The sequence below is a fragment of the Emydura macquarii genome, unplaced genomic scaffold (genome assembly GCF_026122565.2).
Source record: "Emydura macquarii macquarii isolate MOO-44397 ecotype Brisbane River unplaced genomic scaffold, CSIRO-AGI_Emac_v2 contig_3472, whole genome shotgun sequence".
Lineage (NCBI taxonomy): Eukaryota > Metazoa > Chordata > Testudines > Chelidae > Emydura > Emydura macquarii.
The window spans coordinates 222,355-233,885 of NW_027133609.1; positions in this window are offsets into that span (position 1 = coordinate 222,355).

Genomic DNA, 11,531 nt, shown 5'->3' on the forward strand with positions numbered 1-11,531 from the left:
CTGACTCGCTGGGCGGTTGCTTCTTCCACAGCCCTTGAGGAGGCCTCCTGGGGGGGGCATCAGCTTGTTCCTCCCTCCCTCCTCTGCCCTGTCCCTGGACTCGCAGGGGATCATTGCTCAGTGTTGCTGTGCTGGAGCCCAGGAGGAGGTGGGGTGACGCCCTTGGCCATGCCTCACTGCTGCCCCCTGTGGTGTCTGTGCGGCCTGGCCTAGCGCCCTCCGTGGGGTGAGGTGGGGGGGGGGGGGGAAACAACGAGTCCTGTAGCACTGCAAAGACACACACATTTCTGCAGGCTGCAACTCATTTCCTCAGGGGCATGGGCTGGGGGGAGGGCGGAGCTTCCCCACATGGCTATTGGCTGTTCCCCCCAGGGGGCAGTGGGGCAGGTGCTGCTCATGGGGGGTTGCCTGCCTCCCGCTGGGCTTGTGCCCTTCCAGGGACCGCTGCCTGGCTGCAGCCAGTGTGGGGTGAGCTCTGGAGCCCAGCAGCTTCCTGGGCCAGGGAAGAGTCGGGGGATCCCAGCATGGGGGCATCTCACCCCCATGCTGCCTGGTGCCTTTGCTGGCAGCTGCATTTCCTGGGAACCTGGCTTGGCAGCCCCATGGCTCTGGGTCCTCCCTGCCCTGCCCTGGAACGAGGGACCAGTGACGCTGGAACTCCTGGCCCAGCTCTGCCGTGGAGCCAGCGTGGTGCCATGGGCAAAGCCGCTTACAGCCAGAGTCCAGCGTGCTCAGTGCCCTGCCCTCTGTATCGTTGCGGTGGGGTTCCCCATTGTGCTCAGTGATGGGGGGTAGGGGGATCCCCCTTATACCCAATGGGAGCTGCAGGCTGCAGAGCCTCTCTGTCTGGTTGCCCAGGGCTCTCTGGGCGCTGAGGGGGGCTAAGTGCCCCCAGCTCTCTGCAGTTCAGTTGGAGCCAGAGGGCGATGGGTTATGCCTGGCCCAGAAGGACGGGGTGCGTTGGAACGTGTGTGCCAGGCCCCGGGCTGGAGATCCTGCCCCTGCTGTCGCTTACAGGCCCTGGGGGGGGGGCTTGCGGCTGGACACAGTTGACTGCACTGAGCCTGACCCCTGGAAACAGCCGGATCCTGCAGGACTGGGTCACAGCCCCTCCGACCCCCCATTGGCCCTGCTGGGCTGGACCCTTCCCATTAGCAGCGGAGCCGGCTCTGGGTTGAGGCACCGGCCCGGGGCTGTGCCCAATGCTCGGCGCACGCTGCCAGCCGGCCAGTGCTGGGGGCTCCCGGCTCAGGACCCAGCCGCCCACCGGGGGCTTGTACTGGGAGAGGGGCCCCGCCCCGCAGGAGTGTGTGGGCCCCGGCCGCGGCTGTGTGATTTCTGCGGCGAGGGACCGACGGAGCTGCGCGGTGACTCGGCTGAGCTGCTTCGCCCCCATCAGCTGCTGGGAATCTCCCTCGGGGAGCTCACGGGGTGAGCCCAGGTGGGGCTTCTGGTCTCAAAGGGGGTCGGTTCATCTCACCTCCTGCTCCCTGGAAGGAACTGCTCCGTGGGGAGCGAGCGAGCGAGCGCGGGAGATGCTGGAGTGCTGGAAGTGGGGGTGCAGGAGCTAAGGGAGCGGGGTGCAGGAGCACCCCCCACTTGAAGCAGTTCCCATCCTGTCCTGTTGGGGTCAGTGGCTCATTGTTCAATGTCCCTGGGGAGATGCCTCCTCCGAGCTGCGGGAGGGATCCCTTTCCCCAGATCTCAAGGGGGCTGGGCCGAGGGGTGCCCCCCCAGTGTGCAGTGGTCTGGTTCCCCAGAACTTTCTTCTCCAGGGAAGATCTAGCTAACGGCGGCACCAGGCCTGTCGCTGCAGCCAGAGGCGCTCCCAGGTAGCTGCCCAGCCTGGTCCCCCAGCCCCACCCCTGCCTTTGCACCAAAATGCTCCTGTGGTGGGAGCCGGGTGCCTGTCTGTCTGTTCCCCCGTCCCCTCTGTCCTCCCCAGGCATGGAGAGGGGGAGGGGGGGCATTCCCGTACCAGTGGAAATGCTCCTTGCCCTAGAGGCAGGTGTGGGTCGCTGCAGCCGAGGGTGCCAGGGGAGGGCGGGTGACTTTGCAGGTTGGCAGCTGTGTGCCAAGGTGTCGGGCAGATGCCCGTTTCCTCTGCTGCAGCTGGGGCGGGGTCGGGATGGCACGAGCTGCCTCGGGGCGCCACCTCCACTCGCCTTTGTGCCCCCGCAAGTCCCCCATTCCTTGTCTTGTGTTACCCCGGCGCCCGCCTCCCTTCCCAGCCCTGCTCTGGCATGCATGGCCCGGGGCCTGCCCCCTCCTGGAGTCCACTGCATACGAGCCCTGCCCTGCACGGACCCCCACGAGTCTGCACCCCAGCTGCTCTCTGCAGGTAGCATGGAGGCCCTGGCTGCTCAGGTGCCTGGTGAATGACGCTGCCCCGCCAGTGCTGGCTTTCGCCGGCCATCTCCGCTCCCACCCCGTGAGCAGGTGCAGGCAGTTGGATTAGCAGTGTGATGGGGGCCAGAGCACGGTGATGCCGCCCTGCATGTCCTTGGACACGCCGAGGGCTCTGTGCATGGGAACCGATCCCTCACCCCAGCCCAGGGCACCCAGCCCGCAGCCCTTGGCTCAGTTTCTCCCCTCCCCGCCCAATCTCTGCTGTGCAGTCCTAGTCCCTGGATCTCCACTGAGCCAGAGGCAGTGGGTACCCAGAGCCAGAGAAGGGAGATGCCCCGGTGCCTGCTCTGAGCAGCGGCGGGGTAGGGCGGAAATAAATGTATTCCCCTTGGACAGCCATATAGGCTGCTGGGGGGGGCTCTGTGGGGCACGAGGGGCAAGGGAGCATGGGTCAGGGGCATTGTCCTGGAAGGGGTCTGTGGCACCAGGTCTGTGGGGAGGAGGGTGAGGTTGGACCGATGCTCTGGGAGTGGGGCAGGGACAGGCTCCGTGGACAGGGATCTGGGGGAGAAGCTGTGGCCCCGGATCTGGGGATGGACGGCCACGAACCCCTGAGCAGGGGTGGCCCCAGGATAAGTTTCTCACTTCTCTCCCTGCCAGGCCCAGGCCCCAGCCAGTCCTGGCCTGGCCCACTGTGCTCAGCTTGGCTCTGCTTTTGCTGTGGGGGGGGCCTTGTGGGGCATCCCTTGGGAATTGCCCAGTGCCCCCCATTGCCCACGGGCCGGGAGCAGCCATGGCACAGGGCCTCCAGGGGTTCTGCCCTCCCTGGCCCTACTGGGGGGCACAACAGCTGTGACCTCTCCCTGTGCCCAGAGCTGCCCGCAGGCGAGATCCATGCTGACAACGATGGCGGGGGGCACTGGGCCCTTTAAAGCCGAGGGGGGAGCCTTGGGGGGCCCTGCCATGGCCCCAGGGCATTCCCCGGGGGATGCGGATGATGTCACCATGTGTTGGCCAACAGCGCCACCTGCACCCAGCGCAGTGCCACTGCAGGCCTGGCCCGAGGAGGGGGACGGCGAAACCCGCTCACCTTTGCCAGGGACCCTTGCGGCCCCAGCCCCATGGCACCCCCCGCTGCATGGCCCTGCCAGTGGGATCAGCGGCCTGGGGCGGCCAGGAGCCAGGGGGATGGGCTCCAGGCCAAGGAGAAGCCATTAAAGACAGCACCAGAGCCCAAGCTCAGCTCCAGCCACGTGGGGCAGGTGGTGCCAGGGCTTGGGTGGGTGCCCCCAGCACAGGGGCGGGGGTGATCTCCAGCTCCACGGAGTGAGGGGCGCTCGGTGCCAGCCCCAGTGCCCGGCCCCATGGAGCTGGGGGCTCCGAAGGGCTTGGCAGATCAGCAGAGGCTGCGCCAGTGCTTGGACGAGCCTGCCAAGGAGAAGTGAGGGGGGCTGCAGGGCGTGGGGGGCTCAGTAGGGGGCGCTCTCCCCTCGCAGTCAGTGCTGGCCCCAGGGTGGCGCTAGGGGGCCTGGGCTGCAGGCCGGGGCTTTATTTTGGCTGAGTTTTACCCCCCTGAGCCTGCCCTGGCTGTGATTAAAGGCTGTGCAGCACATGGGGGGCCAGCCCTGGTGCCTGGCACTATCCCAGCAGCGCCATCTGCAGTCTGTCCCCCTCCTAGTGCCCCCCGCTGGGCCCCACACCACTCCCTGAGCTCCAGGTCTTCCCCTGCCCTCTGACTGAGGAGGGCGGGACCCACAGCCCGGCCTGCCCTGCCCCTCACCCCCTGTGGCTGTCCCCCAGATCAGGCTGGGATGTCCAGGCTGGCATTGGTGCTGCCCCCACACCTCCCTCCCCACACCCCACTGCCCCTGGAAGAGGTGGGGGGATGGGGGAGCAGGGAGGGAGGAAGAGGACATCTCCCCATCACTTCAGGCCCCCCCCCTCTCCCCCCGTGCTCGTCCCATGGCAGCACCAGCCCAGGCTAGCAAAGCATCGACCTGGATTGTGCCAACTCCCTCCTCCAGCACACAGGGGTGCTGTCGCTCAGGCCCGACCCCCTCATTTACACCCCGCTTGAGTGTGAAGCGGTGTGAATCGCACATGGGGATGGGGGAGGGCAAGCCAGTGGGGGGCCAGAATTATGGGAGCATCAGGGGCTGGAAGATAGAAGTGGGGCAGAGTGCCTGGGGGGCAGGAGGCCAGTGCCAACGGGGGACGAGGGATCTTTTCCTGTACCCCAAAACATGGCTGAAGATCATATCCAGGCCCCAATCCTCCTCCTCCCCCCACCCCAGCTCTCCTTGCCAGGACCCGCCTGGGTGCCATCCGTGCAGCCTTCAGATCCCATTGGTCACTCCCAGGAAGCCACTGGGGGCTGCCCTCTTCCTCAGTGCAGGCCAGTCCCAATCTAACAGAGCCTGAGGGGGTGGGGGGGCAAAGCGCAGTGTTACCCACAGGACCCTACTCCGAGCCCCTATGCAGCTGCCTCTGGGATGGGGCACTGTGGCTGTTTCCACAGGGGGTCCTGACCTGGTGCTGGGATGCATCCATCTCTGGGGTGGAGCCCAGGAGCTATTTGTACAAGGAGCCCTCACCCAGCGCTGAGCTGTAGCTGACTCTGGGGTGGCGCAGGGCAATCTGCCTCCTGTGGCCCCAGAAACAGGAGAGGAGCCAGTTGCCCACTGGGTGTGGCAATGGCTGAGACCGGAGGGGGCAGGCTGTGGGCATTGGCTGGAGGCAGGAGCCCGAGGAAAAGCCTCTGAGACTCCCTGGCTGTCCCCCCCTGGACTGGGGGACCCTGCTCCCCCCAGGAATGGGCTCTGGGGCCCCATGGCTCAACCCCAAACACGCCCCCATGAAGACTTGGCTGTTTGGGGAGGGGGGCAGCTCCCCAGCCTGCGGGGAGGGGGGCTCTGAGTCCAGATCCTAAAGGGGGCGCCAACCCTCTCCCCAGGTCTCCATCCAGACACCCCAACAACCAGCACCCGCCCCCTTTGATCTCCACGTTACAGAGCCGTGCGGGCCCCGAATGCCCCAGGGGGTGGGGTCTGCCCCCCTCTGCACCCAGCTTTATAACAGGCTTGAGTCCCCGTCCCCCCCAAACTCTCCAGCCTGGCCCCCACTCAGAGCATCAGGGCTTGGGGGGCAGCACCGTCCCCTGGTGAATCTCCCCTGGGCACGGGCTCTGCGCTGCCAGCCCCACAGCAGGGAGCTGGTGAATGGGCCGTGTCCTACGCCCCCCTCCGCAGCCCCATCCCACACACAGCGGGGGTGGGCGCCCCTCTGCTGCCCCCCCCCCCCCCAGTACACCGGCCCCCAGAGCCAGGGGAATGGTGGGACATTCTCACCTATTGCTGGAGTGTCAGGACCGGCCACTGCATGGCCTGGGCCCGGGGGTGGGGGGGGGGGGGCGGTGGGAAACGGGCCCATGGCTCCATGTGGGGACCCGGGACCCGGGTGTGGGCGGAGTAGGGACGGGGGGGGGGGAGATAAGGACTGGGGGGGCCTGGAAGCCCCCCGCTCCCGCAACATCACTTACAGCAGGGGGCAGTGGTGAGTTTCACTGAGCCCCCAGCTCCCCCCCCCCCCCCCCCCCGCTCCTCCAGGAGTCCCAGGTCTGCTCCATTCCCTCCCCCAGCCCCCCCACCCCAGTTCTGGCTCCCCAGGCCCAGGTCCCAGCCTGTAGGTCCCTCCAGGGTCTGCCCCAGCTCTGCGGGTGCCCCTCAGTCCCGACCCGCAGCCCCCCCCCCTCCTCCCCCCCGTGTCCCAGCCCGGAGCTGACCGTGGGATCGGGGGCCGGAATTTGAATTCGAATCCAATCCTCCAAAGCACTTACAGCCCGGCCCGGCCGGGTGTCGCAGGCACCTGCTCCGTCACTCTCTATGCACCCCCCCTCCCACTGCCCTCCCGCCCCTGCTGCCCCCCCATCGCACCCCCCAGCTCCTTGCATTGCCCCAGCCTGGTGCGGAGCAGCCCGTCCCCATACAGCGCCCAGCCCCGCACTCCCCGGCCATTCTGCCCCCATGGGCGGGGTGTTGGGGCAGAGCCAGGGCATTGGGGGGCAGGCCCGGGGGGGGCTCAAGGCGGGGGAAATCGGGGCGGGGGGGCTGGTGATGGGGGTATCAGCAGCCCCATAATTCCAGGGCTCACGGGGCCACTAGTGAGCGGGGGAGACGCAGCCCCCTGGAGGTCTCAGCTCACCCGCCCCACCGGGTACGGAGCGGGGCCTGGCGCAGTCTATGGGGCTCCCTCCCCAGGCAGGGCTCGGCTTTGGGGGACTGCAGCGCGGCCTCTTGCCGGCAGGTGGCGCCCGGCACTGCCTAAACGAGGCGCCCCGTCTAGTCCCCCCTCCCGCTCCCCGAAATCATGGGTCGGATCCAAAGTGCGGCGCTGCGGAGGGGCATGGACTGGGAGGTATGTTGGGGGGGAAGGGGAGGAGGTCTGGGGGGAGGGGCATGAGGAGAGGGTGGGGGCAGGGCAGAGGGGGGGAGGTGAGGGCAGCTCCAACCGGGCCAAACAGGGCCAGCCGTGATGACACAGGAACGAAGCTGGGTTTTGGGGTCCCCCTCGTGCCTCCTTCCACCCCCAGCTCCCCTGGGCAAGTGGCTGAGCTCCCAGGCGGCCGGCTGGTTCCCAGCCCCTGGCCCTGGGCAGACCCAGCTCTCAGGCAGGGAGCGCTGGTCTTTCTTGCTCTTGGGTGCCTCCACCCCTGGGCACCCCATCCTGTCCCCCCAGCAGCTCCCCCAGAACCGAGGGACCATCCCCGCCCCGCCCAGCACAGCCTCGCTCTCCCACAGACCCAGGTTCCCAGCCTGGGGCCACTTGCCTGCCCCACCCCCGGATCCTGGCACTGGGGATGGAGGGGACCCCAGCTGGGATGGGCCTCTGCTCTGGGGCCCCGACCTGCCCCCTTCCCCAGCGACCAGCACACAGCCCCTCCCCCCACAGTGCCCCCTACTCACCAGATCTCAAGTTGCCCAAGGAGCTGGGCTGAGCCTGGCAGCTGCCCCCACCCATGACCCAGGATGACACTGGGCTCCGTGATGGGGCCCCTCACCAACCCCCTCTGCATCAGGAGGATCCTCACTCTGGACCTGCTCTCCATACTGCTTCCCCCTTGGAGCCCAAGATCTGAGACCCCCAATAGCTCCCAGGTGCAGCTGTGCCCTGTGGAACTCCCTGCCACAAGAGATTGCCAGCTGCTGGCACCAGCCGGTGTCAGCCCCCTCCCAGCCCTTCCTGTCCTCCCTGGAATAAAGGGGGCAGCAGATGGGCCCGGGGCTGCCCTGGAGCAAAGATGAGACATCCATCCCCCAACATAAACCCTGGGGCAAAGGAGAGCGTGGCAGCGCAGCTTGATCCCCGCACAGGTACCCGGCAACGTGCCGGGAGGGAATAAATCGAACTCAGGGACCAGCGGCCCCGTGAGGCCACGTGCTGGCCCCAGCAGGACCTGAGTCTGGGACTGCCCAGTAGACAGGGAAGAGGCAAGGAATTAGGATTCCCCCGCACAGCTCTGCCGGTGCCCCTCAATCCTGACCCGCAGCCCCCTGCCAGCCCAACCCTGGCCCCCCCACAGCTCTGCTGGTGCCCCTCAATCCCGACCCACAGTCTCCTTTCCAGGAGGCGCTGACACCTGACTGTTTCCTTGGCTTCCCCCGGTCAGAGTCGGGCACTTAGATTGTAAAATGATTTGAAGTCGAATAAAAAAGAGCAGGGCCGTGTTCATGCTCCCTGCGAGCGGGTACTCGCCATGGGGCCTGGGCCGAGGCAGCAGTGGCTGCGGGTAGGGATTGAGGGGCACCCATACGCAGTCCCCAGCTACGTCAGCCCGCGCTCACCGGTGGCAGCCACCCCAAGCGTTGTCATCCTGGCCCTGCTACCCCCGCCCGAGTCGGCTGCACGAGCTGCCTCTGCCAATGAACCAGCCTTTGCCAGTCACCGGCTCCCCCTGCCCCCCCCCAGCTCTGCGCCTGCGACTGCTGGGTGGCCCCGACAGCCCCCCAGGGTGCCCTCCATCCCTGCCAGCCAACGTGTCCGACTCGCCTCCCTCCTGCTCTGCCCCCCACCCCCAGCAGCGGAAATTGTGGCTGCTCTGCAGAGGAACCTTCTCCTTCCCCTACATCCTCTCTGCCCCTCAGGCCCCTGGGGGGGGGGGGGGGATCAGAGTGGCAGACCCCAGGAGTGGGGCGGGGTGGGCGGGAAGTTTGGAGCTGAGATCCAGGCTGGGGAGAACGCAGGGATTTCTGTAAGGTTTTTCTGAACGATGTGCCTGACTCAGTTTCCCCCGGCCCCACGGGCAGGGTGTCACAGGGCCGATCACTCCTGGAGGCAGGGGCTGGGGGAGGGTGTCACTGTGCTGGCTGGGCCCAGCTGATGTTAACCCAAAGATGGGGGGGGACGCAGGCCAGCACTGGGACAGACCCAGGAGACGCCAGGGCGGCTGCTTGTGTCTCTGCCTCCAGCTTGGCTGCGCCGGGCTGGCCTGAGGCCTCGCCCGCGCTGGGATCCAGCGTGCCTGGGTTGGAAAGGGCCACGCGTGTCCCGGCAGGTCCTCGCTGGCCCCACGTCGCTGCAGGGGGAAATCCCCCGGCAACATCTCGGCCTGGCCCGGTGCTGCTGTGGCACTGAGAGGATCCAGGTCCGGATGACCCGTCTGGGAGTCGGGGGACGGCTGAGTTCAGCGAGGGGAAGAGAAATAGGGGAGCCCCCGGGCGACGGGAGAAAGGTCACGGAAATAAATCCCTGGAGACTCAGGGCCGTGTCCCCCCATACACCCAGACACCCACCATAGACACCCACTGAGCACACACAGTGCCCCATACACAGCCCCGAGCGTGCACACACACCCCTATTCACACCTACCGAGCACACACACACACACACACAGCCAAAACACAGCCACTGAGCACACCCAAACCCACTGCTGCGCACACACAGATCCCCTGCACACCCACTCAGCCCAGTGCCCCCCCCCATACACACCCACAGGCCTCCCTCATACACACCTAGTGAGCACACACCGCCCCCCCCCCCCGCACAGCCGCTGAGCACACACACTGCGCACACAGACACACCCAGTGAGCCCCCCATACCCCCCCCGACACGCACACAGACACGCCCACTGAGCTCCCAGAGACACAGCCATCCTGGCGTGCATACACACCTCACACCCACACGCCGGGCATATGGCAGGTACACAAACACGCTCCTGTACCTACGGGGACACACATCCGCACACAGCCACCTAGTACACCTGTTTGCGCGCACGCACACGCAGCCACCCCAGTACGTGTCCACACCACACCCCCGCACACTGCATGTCAGATACACAGACATACTCCTGTACACCACACACAGCTACACACACACACACACAGCTACACACAGCCACTGAGCACGCCTGCACCCCCCTAGACAGGTGCCCGCTAGCAGAGCGATGGCACCGTTTCGACACGTCACGGGGGCTCCAGACGGCACCTGCACCCCTCTCTTCACTCCTTTTTCATTCCCCGTCCCCTCCCCCTCCCGCTCTCCCCCTTTTCCCCCTCCCCAAAAGAAAAACGGCTTTAATCTCCAGGCCTGGCTGGGCACTCAGTCCACCCCCTCCCCCTCACACCCACTGCCGCCGGGTCATTATCAGTTATTCATAAGCCCTTGTGTGGGGAGGGGCCGCTGCGTCCCTGGCACACTCCTTGGTGCCCCCCCCCCCCCAGCTGCAGGGCTGCGTTTAATGGCTCGCAGCTGCCTCTGCCACCTGCCCGTGCCAGGTGGGGACACTTGGGGCAGCAGGCCCAGCCATGGCCAAACCATATTTGTCGCTGCCTCTGGGAAGTTGCTTGGAACCTGGGGCACCCTAGGCCCTGCCTGGCTTCCTGCCAGCACCAGCTGTGCCCCTGTGGCCAGGCAGCGGCTGGGTTTGCTGGGCCTTTACAGACATCAGTTGATCTTAGCCAGGAACCAGGGACAAAGGAGAAACCCCCCTGGCCCCCTGACTGGCTATTCAGAGCCCTCCATCGCCCAGCGCGTTACACAGTGTCAGAGTCCCTCTGCACAGAGGGGAAACTGAGGCACAGAGAAGGGAGGGGGCTGCCCCAAGGCAAGGGCCAGTGTCTTGAGGCTCTAGCTGGGGCTTTGTCACTGCTGAAGCTGAACAGGATTGAGACCCATCCAGGTCCTGGATGTGCACCAGAGGGACTATACAAGCCTGCAAACTCCACAATTCTTCTAGAAACCTGCTGTATATGGACTTTCAAATCACTTGTATGTATCTGATTGCTTTAATCCTTTAACATTTCTCTTATTGTTTGTTCCTTTCTTTTTATAATGAACCTTTAGTTTTAGTTACTAAAGGATTGGCTGGCAGCGTGGTATTTTGGGTAAGATCCAAACTTATATTGATCTGGTACTGTGGCTGACCCTTTGGGGTTAGGAGAAACCTTTTTGGTAAAGAGCATAGAGTTTAAATAACTGGTCTCTTTACTGGACCTAGTGGCTGACTGGGGGCCGGAGACTGGAATGCAGTAAAGGGGGCTGTGTGTATTTGTGTACTGGCTTCTTGATAACCGGTTTGGGGGAATCAGAAGCGCAGTTTGTAGCTGGTTGGAAAGTCTGACTTCAGTGTCACCCACCAGTATTGGGAGAATCTGCTCTCCTCTTGAAGTCTGCCCTGACCTTGGCATTTTCAGGTGGCTACCCGGAGCATGGACGGGTCACCCAGATTGGGTCAACCCAATGGCCTGGCGAGCCCAGTGTTCTGGCTCTGAGGGTGGCCGGTGCCTCCGAGGGAATGAACAGAACAGGGAAATTATTGACTGACCCATCCCCTGTCGTCCAGTCCCAGCTTCCAGCACCCAGAGGTGAGGGACACCCCGAGTAGGGGGTTGCATCCCTGTCCATCTTGGCTAACAGCCACCAATGGACACAGCCTCCAGGAATTCAGCTCATTCTTGTCTGAACCCTGCTATAGTTTTGGCCTCCACAACATCCCCTGGTAGCGCATTCCACGGGCCAGCAGCGCGTTGGGTGAAGAAATATTTCCATGTGTTCATTTTAAACCTGCTGCCTGTTAATTTCACTGGGTGACCCCTGGCTTTTGTGTGCTGTGAAAGAGTAAATAACGCTTCCCTAACCACTTTCTCCCCCCAGCCATGATTTTACAGACCTCTGTCATAGCCCCCCTC